This window comes from Piliocolobus tephrosceles, chromosome 4 (genome assembly GCF_002776525.5).
Source record: "Piliocolobus tephrosceles isolate RC106 chromosome 4, ASM277652v3, whole genome shotgun sequence".
NCBI classification, from domain to species: Eukaryota; Metazoa; Chordata; class Mammalia; order Primates; family Cercopithecidae; genus Piliocolobus; species Piliocolobus tephrosceles.
In genome coordinates, this window is record NC_045437.1 from 88,122,998 (window position 1) to 88,136,484 (window position 13,487).

Sequence of the window (13,487 nt, forward strand, 5' to 3'; positions counted from 1 at the left end):
TTGAAAGGACTCATAGAGTGTGCTTGCCACATTGATAAAAATAAATTCATGCCAAGGTACATCGTTGTGAAATATCAGAATCCTGGGGGCAAAAGTTTCCATGGAGGAGAAAAGTAGGTTATATACAAAGGAAAAAGAATCGAAATAGCATCAGGTGCCTGAACAGCAAAATTGGAAGCCAGAAGACATTGAAACAATGTCTGTCTTCTTCTTCTTTTTTTTTTTTTTTTTTTTTTTTTTTTTAATAGAGATGGTCTTGTTATGTGCCCAGGCTGATTTTGAACTCCTGAGCTTAAGCAATCCTCCTGCCTTGGGCTCCCAAAGTGCTGGGATTACAGGTGTGAGCCACCACGCCTGGCCAGAACAATGTCTTTAAAACTTCTAAGGTAAAATTATTTCCAACTTAGAATTCTATACTCAGTCAAACTATCAACCATTAGAGAGGGAAACACAGAAGCCTCCTAAGATAGAAGGAATGTTCTGTTTTTCAAAGTTTCCTAAAGAGTACATGTGCATTCATCTTACTAGTCCTTAAGCCATTATGGGTATGTACTATACTCTATTAAAACTGTCTATAGGCGGGGAGTGGTAGTTCACTCTTGTAATCACAGCACTTTGGGAGGCTGAGGCTGATGGATCACTTGAGGTTGAGAGTTCAAGACCTGCCTAGCCAACATGGTGAAACCCTGTCTCTACTAAAAATACCAAAATTAGCTGGGTGTGGTGGTGGGCGCCTGTAGTCCCAGCTACTGGGGAGGTTGAGGTTGCAGTGATGCAGTGAGCAGAGATTGTGCCACTGCACTCCAGCCTAGGAGACAGAGTGAGACTCCATTTCAAAAAACAAAAAACAAAAAAAAAGAAGAAAAAAACTGTCTATAACATAATTTAAAAGTAATTTTTAAAAGAGTTAGCAAATATGTCAAAAGGTTAAATGATGGGTACATGTATGTTTTGTATGTTATTCTCTGTACTTTTAATACACTTAAAATATACTCCAATTTTTTTTTTTTTTTTTTTTTTTTTTTGAGACAGGGTCTCACTCCATCACCTAACCTAAAGTGCAAGGCAAGATTACGCCCAGTGTAACCTCAAACTCCTGGGCTCAAGTGATCCTCCCACCACAGCCTCCCAAGTAGCTGGGACTACAGACACGCACCAACGTGCCGGCTAATTTTTGTGTTTTTAGTAGAAAATCGGGTTTCACAGACGTTCTTCGCGGAGAGTCGTTGGGGTTTCCTGCTTCAACAGTGCTTATACGGAACCCGGCGCTCCTCCCCCATCCCGGCTGGCCGCCCATAGCCAGCCCTCAGTCACCTCTTCACCGCGTCCTCGGACCGCCCCAAGGCCCCCGCCGCCGCTCCAGCGCCGGGCAGCCACCGCCGCCGCCGCCGCCTGTCCTTAGCCTCCGCCATGACGACCGCGTCTACCTCACAGGTGCGCCAGAACTACCACCAGGACTTAGAGGCCGCCGTCAACCGCCAGATCAACCTGGAGCTCTACCCTTCCTACGTTTACATGTCCATGTCTTACTACTTTGACCGCGATGATGTGGCTTTGAAGAACTTTGCCAAATACTTTCTTCACCAGTCTCATGAGGAAAGGGAACATGCCGAGAAACTGATGAAGCTGCAGAACCAAGGAGGTGGTCGAATCCTCCTTCAGGATATCAAGAAACCAGACTATGAGGACTGGGAGAGCGGGCTGAATGCGATGGAGTGTGCTTTACATTTGGAAAAAAAAATGTGAATCAGTCACTACTGGAAGTGCACAAACTGGCCACTGACAAAAATGACCCCCATTTGTGTGACTTCATTGAGACACATTACCTGAATGAGCAGGTGAAAGCCATCAAAGAATTGGGTGACCACGTGACCAACTTGCGCAAGATGGGAGCACCCGAATCTGGCTTGGCAGAGTATCTCTTTGAAAAGCACACCCTGGGAGACAGTGATAATGAAAGCTAAGCCTCAGGCTAATTTCCCCATAGCCATGAGGTGACTTCCCTGGTCACCAAGGCAGTGCATGCACGTTGGGGTTTCCTTTATCTTTTCTATAAGTTGTACCAAAACATCCACTTAAGTTCTTTGATTTGTACCACTCCTTCAAATAAAAAAATTTGGTACCCCCCCCCAAAAAAAAAAGAAAGAAAGAAAACGGGATTTCACCATGTTGGCTAGGTTAATCTCGAACTCCTGACCTCAAGTGATCCGTCTGCCTTGGCCTCCCAAAGTTCTGGGATTACAGGTATGAGCCGCCTCACCCGGCCAAACTATGCTTTCTTAAAGTTGCTTATATCTTCAGAGAGATAAGATGGTACAGCCATAAAAGAATAGGAACCATAAATTCATATCATCTTAATTTTGATTTATGTATAAATTTCTGCCCTTTGAGCACCAATACACATTTTCTGAATTAACTCTAAAATCATAATACTAGGCCCTTATCCCCTAGACCTTTTTATTTTCTTTTCTCTTTTCTTTTCTTTTTTTTTTTTTTTTTGGTAGAGACAGGGTCTTGTTATGTTGCCCAGGCTGGTCTCCAACCCCTGAGCTCAAGCAATCCTCCTGCCTCTGCCTCCCAAAGTGCTGGGATTACAGGTGTGAGCCACCACGCCAGCCCCCTGGGCCATTTTAAACTTGAAAAATTGAATTATATAGTGTTTCTTCCACCAAAATGCATCATTTATAGAGGTCAACATAAATACATTTTGAATGTTAAATCTGGAATACTTTGGTTATGACCCTGATTCAATCAGAAGAATGGACTAAATGAACTCTTATCCCCTTCTAGCCTGTACAATTACAACACCTTTTTGAGTTTGAGCTATAATATAGTTACAGATACAAACGGAAAATACATAATATTCTTCCAAGCCCATTATCTTTTTTTGTTTGCCCAGACTCTGTCCCTCATTCTCAATCCTAAATGCTGACATAAAACTTATACCATCCTCTGACTAGAGTGGGACACTGGAAAGCAAAGTAGAAGCACATCCTCCTGGGTTAGAGATTGGTTTTCTTCCTGGAGCTATTGAGAAAGTCTCCCTTTATCTGCTGAGGTTTCTAAACTGCTAGCATGTAAGCTTTAAGTTGCTTCTTGCCTGCTTGCTAGGAATGCCTGCCTGAGAATGAAGTGGCTCAGAAGACAGGAGAGCAGATCAAAGGAGGGAGATCATTTCTTAATGATAGTATTTGAATTGTGAGTGAAAATAGGTCGATGCTTAAACTTTCAAATTTCACAAATGAAGAAATAAGACAAAGATTAACTTAGAGAAAAGCAAAAGGTTATAGGAGAAACAGAGAAATTATAAAATGCAACATGTCTCAGCTGTGAACAGCTTTTATGTAGTCATAATAATGTAAATTATGAATACTGGTTTAGCCAAAATTAAAACGTAATTATATGAGGTGAATGGTAGGATGAGAAGGATAGATACATATGAAGAAAGCAATGAGTCAAACAATGCTCATCCTAAAATAGGAAGTCAATAGATGATACAGTTTGGCTCTGTGTCTCCACCCAAATCTCATCTCCAATTGTAATTTCCACGTGTTGAGGGAGGGACCTGTAATCCCCACGTGTTGAGGGAGGGAGGTGATAAGATCCTGGGGGCAGTTTCCCCCATCCTGTTCTAGTGATAGTGAATGAGTTTTCATGATATCTATGGTTGTTAAGTGTTTGGAAGTTCCTCCTCACTCTTCTCTTTCCTGGCAACTTGTGAAGAAGGTGCCTGTTTCCCCTTCCACCATGATTTTAGGTTTCCTGATGTCTCTCCAGCCATGCGGAAATGTGAGTCAATTGAACCCTTTCCTTTGTAAATTACCCAGTCTCAGGGGAGTTCTTTATAGCAGTGTGAAGATGGACTAATACAATAGATGATGTCTAAAGCGGAAAAGTCACAAAGCAGCTATATAACCATATTATTTAGATATAAGACATGGCAAGTCATGGTGGCTCATGCCTGTAATCCCAACACTTTAGGGGGCTAAGGCAGGAGGATCACTTGAACCCAAGAGATCAAAAGCAGCCTGGGCAGCATAGTGAGACCCATCTCTACAAAAAAAATTTTTTTTTTTTTAGTCAGATGTGGTGGTGCATGCCTGTAGTCCCAGCTACTTGGGAGACTGAAGCAGGAAGATTGCTTGAGCCTGGGAGGTCAAGGCTGCAGTGAACCGTGATTGCACCATGGCACTCCAGCCTGGGCAATAAAGTGAGACCCTGTCTCAAAAAAGAAAAGAAAATATGACCAAAAAACTCTCCCCCAACCTCAAAAAAAAAAAAAAAAAAAAAAATCCCACTGAGGCCAGACATGGTGACTTGTGCCTGTAATCCCAGCACTTTGGGAGGCCAGGGTGGAAGGATCATTTGAGCCAAGAAGTTCAAGACCAGCCTGGACAACATAGTGAGACCTTGTCTCTATAAAAGTAATTTTTTAAATTCCACTGAAACAATTAGAAATTATTGCTTGGGGCCCTTGGTAGTCCCCTTTTAATGTAGAAATTCATATCCTTCAGTTCTGACAAATGTTCTTGATTTACTTATTTGATTATTTTCTTCTATCCATTTTCTCTTATCTCCTTTTATGAATATTTTTTTCTTAAAAAAAAATCTCCTCAGATTCCTTTTACCATCTGAAATACCTGTTATTCAGATATTGAACTTCTTGCACTGGTCCTTTAGTCCTCTAAATCTTTTCTCTATGTAATTATCCTTCTCGTTGTCTTTTCACTCTACCTTGTGAGAGATGTCCTCAATTTATATATTTATATAGTTATCTTTCCACTCTTTCTTTTTTTTTTTTTTTTTTTTTTTTGAGACAAAGTTTCACTGTGTTACCCGAGCTGGAGTGTAGTGGCACAATCATAGCTCACTGCAATCTTTAACTCCCAGGCTCAGGTGAACTTCTCATCTCAGCCTCCCGAGTAGCTGGGATTACACATATGTGCCACTATGCCCAGCTAATTTTTGCATTTTTTGTAGAGACAGGCTTTTACCATGTTGGCCAGGCTGGTCTCAAACTCCTGCCCTCAAGCGATCCACCCCCTCTCCCGCCCTCGACCTCTCGAAGTGCTGGAATTACAAGTGTGAGCCACTATGCCCAGCCTTCAATTCTTCTATTGAATTTTTTTTTAATATATATTCTTGTGATTTGAATATTGAGGATATCTTTCTTACTCTTTTTAGAGACAAACAGATAAATAAATGATAGATAGATAGATAGATAGATAGATAGATAGATAGATAGATAGACAGATAGGTCATCAACCTGTTCTCTTTTATGGATACAGCATTCTCTCTTCTCTATCAGAGATACGAAAGTATTTCCATGTTCTCCTCCTGCCTGTATCCATCCCTTCAATGTTGTCTTAATCTATCTGTTGCCCTCTCTGTGTTTCACATAAGGGGATCCTCTCGGATGTTGAATGATCTTGGATTCTCTAAGAGCCGGTGACTAGAAAGCTAATAGAGAGTTCTGAGTATCTTCTGGATGCACTACATTTAGGGGGTCCTTTACTCTTGGTGGGTGATATGGGTGGCCCATTTCTTTGAAGGAACTCTGATATCAGGATCTTTAGGTCTTCTTGACTCATCAGGTTCCCCAGAGATGACTTTTCCACTCTTCAGCCTAGAGAGAGTAGAGGCTGGAAGCAAACATTCTAGGAACTAAGGATAGGAAGACAAGCTGACTGCTCTTAGAATATATGTTAAAAATCACTTAATTCCACTGTTCTTGGCAGAGTAGCCCCTAGCTTCGACGTTGCCTAGTGTCTTCCATTTCCAATATTCTCTTTCGAATAAACCTGCAATATTTTGTCCTTGTTGTTCCTGCACTTGATCCACTATACAGAGCAGGGGAAGAGCTCTGGGGTGAGAGGTGTCCAACTGCATCTTACAAACACTTTGAACACAATCTCCTATTTATAGGCTCACATTCATCATAGTTCAAAAGCACCTAGTGCCAATAATTTTGAGCCTCTAAGAAATCTGACATAAAAATGTATTTACTTCTCTATTTTCCCCACAGCTGCTTTCTTTGTTGTTGTTGTTGTTGTTGTTGTTGTTGTTGCTGTTGTTGAGACGGAGTCTCTCTCTGTTGCCCAGGCTGGAGTGCAGTGGCAAGATCTCGGCTCACTGCAAACTCCGCCTCCTGGGTTCACGCCATTCTCCTGCCTCAACCTCCTGCGTAGCTAATTTTTTGGTACCCGCCACCACGCCCGGCTAATTCTTCGGTATTTTTTTTTTTTTTTAGTGGAGATGGGGTTTCACCATTTTAGCCAGGATGGTCTCTATCTCCTGACCTCGTGATCTGCCTGCCCCGCCTCCCAAAGAGCTGGGATTACAGGTATGAGCCACCGCGCCCGGCCCACAGTTGCTTTCTAAAGTTTTAACAAGTAGTTACTATGTCTGTGTTTGCGTTTCAGTTTCCAGAATTTCCTTATATTGACTCCTTTTTTGTCCTCTTTGTCTTCATGGGTTTGTTCCTCTTTTTAAATCACTTTTCTGTCATTTTAATGAAATTTTAGAAAGAAAGTAAACACAAACACGTATTTGATTCTTTATCTTTACCTAGAACTCTATTCTTTACTTTTCATTATTTTAGTTATTACAGCAACCACTGCAGAAGCTATGGGTAGTAGGATTTTACAAAATGTCCAAAGATGGATATCTTTCAAGGTGGTTTACGTTAGGCAGATCTAGGCTAATTATGAAAACTCCTATTTAGTTCTCAAAATTTTCCTAAGCTATTATTAACATATACAGCAGTTTATGCATTGCTTGTCTCAGAAAAAACTACCCTCTGATTTTGTAGGTCCTAAAACTGAATTGTTCTATACATAATTTCCTTCACATTTTGAATTCAATGGGAGTCTTTTTCACTAATGTGGGCAAATTTATTCTTTAATGTATTTTTCACCAAAATGGTTTTCTATCCATCCATCTATCTATCTATTATCTATCTATAAAATATGGTATGGATGTTTTTTCCCTCTGTGATGGTTAATATTGTCAACTTGATTGACTCGAAGGATGCAAAGTATTATTCCTGGGTGTGTCTGTGAGGCTGTTGCCAAAGGAGATTAACATTTGAATCAGTGGAATGGGAAAGGCAGACCTACCCTCAATCTGGGTAGGCACAACCTAATTAGCTGCCAGCACAGCCAGAATAAAAGCAGGCAGAAGAATGTGAAAAGACTAGACTGGCTTAACCTCTCAGCCTACATCTTTCTCCATGCTGGATGCTTTCTGCCTTCAAACATTGGACTCCTGTTTCTTTAGCTTCAGGATTTGGACTGGCTTCCTTGCTCCTCAGCTTGCAGACAGCCTATTGTGGAACCACACATTGTAATCATGTGTGTCAATGCTCCTAATATAAAGGAGCATTTATATATATAAATATATATATAATCTTTATATATACATTTATATATACATCTTTATATATATACACATCTTTATATATACATCTACCCCATTAGTTCTGTCCCTCATGAGAACCCTAATCCACCCTCCAAATCTCATGTTGGAATATAATCCCTAATGTTGGAGGTGGGGCTTGGTGGGAGGTATGTGGGTCGTAAGGGTGGATCTCTGGCTTGGTTCTGTCCTCTCGGAAATGAATGAGTTCTGCTGTATGAGTTTGTACAAGATCTGGTTGTTTAAAAGAGCCTGGAACTTCCTCCTCTCTCTGTTGCTCCCTGTCTTGCCATGTGATATGCCAGCACTCCCTTCGCCTTCTGCCATATAAGCCTCCTGAGGCCTCACCAGAAGCCAAGCAAATGCGAGTGCCATGCTTCCTGTATACCCTGCAGAACTGTGAGCCAAAGAAACCTCTTTCATTTATAAATTACCCAGTCTCAGATATTCCTTTCTAGCAGTGCAAACACATAACACAGTATATTAAATTGCTTTTTTATGGCATACAAACAATGAGCAAGCCCTAAAAATAGTATTTTCAATAGCATCTCTATTCTATTTTTTAAATAAAAATTATACTATTTTACTTATTTTACCAATCACTTATTCAAAGGACTACTTTCAGGTACATCTTAGTATAAATTCAATGTTTATAAAATTTATAGAGTTAGGCCAGGCGCAGTGGCTCACGCCTATAATTCCAGCACTTTGGGAGGCCGAGGTGGGTGGATCATCTGAGGACAGGAGTTCAAAACCAGCCTGGCCAATATGGCGAAACACTGTCTCTATTACAAATACAAAAATCAGCTGGGTGTGATGGCAGGCACCTGTAATCCTAGCTACTCAGGAGGCTGGAGCAGGAGAATTGCTTGAACCCAATGGTTCAACGTTCTCCAATTTTAAATGATTTTATTGAAATTTGCCTTCTGGTTAATGGTGGAGGTGGAGGTTGCAGTGAGCCAAGATGGTGCCACACACTCCAGCCTGGGCAACAAGAGCAAAACTGTCATAAAAAAGAGTTATCTCTGCTAGATTATAAGTATCTGGACATCAAAAATAGGTTAATATTTATATTCATGTATTTCTTTCCATGTCTAATACAGTGTATTGTACCTTGACCTTGCACAATAAATGACTGTGCAATTGCTATTTCAGCATAATTACCATGCAGCAAGACTAGATTAAAAACTCTGCACCAGGCACGGTGGCTCACGCATGTAATCCCAGCACTTTGGGAGGCTGAGGCAGGTGGATCACGAGGTCAGGAGATCGAGACCATCCTGGCTAACATGGTGAAACCCCGTCTCTACTAAAAATACAAAAAAATTAGCCGGGTGTGGTGGCAGATGCCTGTAGTCCCAGCTACTCGGGAGGCTGAGGCAGGAGAACGGTGTGAACCTGGGAGGTGGAGCTTGCAGTGAGCTGAAATTGTGCCACTGCACTCCAGCCTGGGTGACAGAGTAAGACTCCATCTCAAAATAATAATAATAATAACAATAATAATAATAAATAATAATAAAACTAGTAGACTGATAAGTTTTTAAGTAATTTTTACCAAAAATTTGGCACAACAACAATTATTATTTTTTCCTTGAAATGAATACCACAAAGAAGTGTTTTGTGCTGTGTATGAAAAAGAAAGATGATCGGGCAGAGTGCCTAACAAAGTTGAATAATTAGTCAAATTTTATTTTTGAGCATTTTTCCTAAAATTCAATTGCGTGGTTTAAATGCTTGCTTTTTGCTGCTTTGGAAATCTGTTGATAAATGATATTGCAGTCCTTGGTATGCACTTTCACAGGCATTCATGTGTTTCTTGCCAGTGCCAGGAGGCAGAGTCAATATTATATTTCCTTTCTGAGGGTGAAGGAGTTCACAAAGATCACCTGACTGGTCAAGGCCTTTTCTACACTGGGATCTTTCTAACAGGTCATTGAATCATCAACAACCGAAGAAAATAAGGACTGTTTGCAGTATATGTTTTCACTATCATTCATTTGCTTCTTGATACCTTCCAAAAGAGATGAGCGATTTTTTTCTCTTTCTTTAGGGGGACGGGGTAGGGGTGGGGTCTCACTCTGTTGCCCAGGCTGAAGTGCAGTTTCACAATCATGGCCCATTGCAGCCTTAACCTCTCAGGCTGAAGCAGTCCTCCCACCTCAGCTTCCCATGTAGCCAGGACTACAGGTGCATGCCACCATGCCCAGCTAATTTTTTTATTTTTTTGTGGAGACAGGGTCTTGCTATGTTGCCCAGGCTGGTCTTGAACTCCTGGGTTCAAATGATCCTCTGACTTCAGCCTTCCAAAGTGTTGGGATTACAGGTGTAAGCCACGGTACCTGATGAGTTGAATGATTCTGATAAAATTTGGTTCTTTAAATAAAGTTATCAAGAAGCATCTAAAGCTTGTATTGGCACCCTGAAATGAAACAGTCAGGAAAAACTAGATGATAAATTCTTTGAAGGCAAAAAACGCTTACTTTTCTCTCTTATATCTCATCACCCTATACCACTGGTGGACATAAAATAATTGCTCAGGCCGGGCGCAGTGGCTCATGCCTGTAATCCCAGCACTTTGGGAGGCTGAGGCAGGCAAATCATGAAGTCAGGGTGGTTCAAGACGAGCCTGGACAATATAGTGAAGCCCCGTCTCTACTAAAAATACAAAAAATTAGCCAGGCCTGGTGGCAGGTGCTTGTAATCCCAGCTACTCAGGAGGCTGAGGCAGGAGAATCATTTGAACCTGGGAGGCAGAGGTTGCAGTGAGCCGAGATCACACCACTGCACTCCAGCCTGGGCGACAGGGCAAGACTCCGTCTCAAAAAAAGTACATATTCAATACCATTGTTGTTTGCATAGGTAACAGAAGTTTCCAAATGGGGTTACGTTCTCCAATTTTAAATGATTTTATTGAAATGTGGCTTCTGGTTAATGTTAACTAATGTTATTCCACTGAGAGTAATCTTTCGTTCACATTTCTGTTGGCTAGTAGGCTTCCCAAAGCTGTTTACTAACATGAGCATGATACTGCAACCAGCCATAAAATCTGGAAGAGTAACTAAGAAACCTTCCTTCACTTATTAGTTTATTGATTGGTTTATTTATTCTGGTGTTCCAGAATTATATGAATCTAGACTATGCTTCTTTTGAAAGCCTTGATTTTATTTGGAAAAGGTGATCTTTTCCAGTAACATTTTATTCCACTTTCAACTTATACCATATAAAATGTGCATTTGGAACCTCTCCAATAGCAAATACAGATGTAGTTTAATCCAGGCTGACTAAAGAACAGTCCAGAAACAAAAATATTCTGGGGCTCACTGATCTGTAAACACAAAATTAATGAATCATGTTCTGGTACTCATTCTGCTACTCATGTGATTTAGCCTATTACACGTTTCAATATTCATACCTTTGTCTGTAAAATAGAAATAGAATTGCTCATTACCTTCTGAATAGTTTTAAGGAAAAACCAATAATATACATTTTCATACTAAAATATATGTGTGTATAGACGTCATGACATCTATTTATTAAACATTAAATGGTATATGGCACACGACTGGGCACTCTGAAGGTTAAAATCACAGCTTTAGAAAGAAACAATTCACCTTTAATTTCCAAAATTTGGTTAAAAGCTTTCTTTACAAAGTTATGTAGCTATGTAGTCTTAAGTATTTAATAAAATATATTTATGTCAAGTAAACAATAAGAGTCTTGCTAGCCATCTTAGTCTGGTAAACAATGCTTCCAGAATTATTGAAAAATCTAATTATCATTAACCTTTGCAAATACACACAGCTGTACTCTTTAAGAGTGACAAATTACGATTATGGCCTCATTACTGAACCTTACTCTAGACAAGTGCAAAATATTTACAATGGAATATAAGAATCCACACAACCCTATTGCTTCAGTACAGATAAATTCTATGGCCACCTCATGTCTAAATATTTTCTTTATTTTTTTATTTTAGAGGAAAAACATAATTGTCATTGTATGTGCTCAACATCATAGAAGTAAAAAGTATAGTCTCCAAACAAGTTTGTTTAAATGTGTTTGCAAATGTTCTTTCCGTGTGCATTTCTAAACACCCCCCACCAAAGAAACATGCATATATTTAAACAGATTTTGCCACTGCAGAGTAAGTAGTAAGGAAATCTACACAATTATAGATGGTTTTATGGCCAGGCCTGGTAGTACATGCCTGGAATCCCATGCTTTGGGTAGTACATGCTTTGGGAGGCCAAGGCAGATGGATCACCTGAGGTCAGGAGTTCAAGACCAGTCTGGCCAACATGCTGAAACCTCACCTCTACTAAAACTACAAAAAATTAGTCAGGCATGGTGGTGCATGCCTGTAGTCCCAGCTACTCAGGAGGTTGAAGCAGGAGACTCACTTGAGCCCAGGAGGCAGAAGGTGCAGTGAGCCAATGTCACACCACTGCACTCCAGCCTGGGCAGCAGAGTAAGACTCCATCTCAAAAAAAAAAAAAAAAAAAATTATAGATGTTTCAAAATACTTAGGGTAATTGATATAGAACATAAAGACTTAGAAATTGGTTCTTCCAAGTTCTTTGTACTTCAGTGAGCTATCCTTTGGTGGACACTTCTAAATCTAACATTGTGTAGGATCTTCTTACACCATCTATTGGTGCTTCAAAATGCTTGTCATCGGTATGGTATCAAATATTTGATACCTTTAATTAAAAATAAGCCAAAAAGGCCGGGTGCGGTGGCTCAAGCCTGTAATCCCAGCACTTTGGGAGGCCGAGACGGGCGGATCACGAGGTCAGGAGATCGAGACCATCCTGGCTAACCCGGTGAAACCCCATCTCTACTAAAAAAAAACTAGCCAGGCGAGGTGGCGGGCGCCTGTAGTCCCAGCTACTTGGGAGGCTGAGGCAGGAGAATGGCGTAAACCCGGGAGGTGGAGCTTGCAGTGAGCTGAGATCCGGCCACTGCACTCCAGCCTGGGCGACAGAGTGAGACTCCATCTCAAAAAAAAAAAAAAAAAAAAAAAAGGCAAAAAGGCAGGCAATCATGAGCATGAGTCAGCAATTGATCAAAGAGTACCTCTGCTCTATAATTAGAATTCATAGACCCTGATCCTAGTGCTTGATTAACTGAATTTGGCCAAAGGGGCCATATATTTATCCTGACTTTAAATGTATAACTTATGGAATAGTAGGACTAATAGTTGTTCATCTTGTACTTCACAGAATTGTCATGATCTCATTTTACTTTTAGTTATTTTTCAAACTTGAGTATTTTTATATGCACAGAATCCTAAAGTATTCACAAATTGGCATACACTCTGTATATTATCCATTTTCATAACACGGAATGTACTTCAGGTTGACACACTGGGCAATTCAGTTTGAAGACATTTTAGGTGATTAAAATAATTTAGAGTTGCCAGTGACCGTGAGTTTCATCTTAGTTTCTTACCAGTATAACTGTACAAATTGTGCATTTTTCCACTGCTCTTCTTCTTTAAATAGATTTTTTTTCCTAGCACTTGGAGGAAGTGTGAGTTCAGAATTAGATTGACCTGAGTTTGGCTCTTCTTTCAAAAGATACTTCCAATTCATTGGGAATATTGTCAACACTACACACAGAATAAGTTCAGAATCCAAATTCTTCTCTCCAGCTTCACTGGCCACAATGCTGCTCCAATCTCCTACCTGAGCAATTGTAATAATCTCCTAGCTGGTCTATGTGCTTCCACCCTTGCCCCCATAGTTTATTTCCCATACCAGAGTGGTCCTTCTAAAATATAAGACATAATATGCCTCTCTAATGCTCAAAAGCCTCCAGTGATTTCTCGCTTCATTCATTTCATCCATTCAAAAGTTCATTGGCCTACAAAGCCCTGAATGAGCTGGGCTCCCCTACCTATCTCATCTCATCTCCTACCATTTCCCCATCTCACACTGCACAGCAGCCCCACTGGCCTCCTTCATATTCCTCATATACACCGAAGAATGCACTATTGCATGTGCTGTCCTCTTTACCTTCTGAATGCTGTTCCCCCAGGTATTTTCATGGCATCCTCCTTTACTTCTTCC

The 13,487-nt window shown here is 40.5% G+C and overlaps 1 pseudogene across 1 annotated transcript; it reads left to right on the forward strand.

The window, feature by feature from the left end:
* Positions 1-1,245: 1,245 nt before the first annotated feature.
* On the forward strand, positions 1,246-2,090 carry LOC111544477 (annotated as a pseudogene). The gene has a single exon (XR_002732173.2). The product of XR_002732173.2 is annotated as a ferritin heavy chain pseudogene (transcript).
* Positions 2,091-13,487: the final 11,397 nt, after the last annotated feature.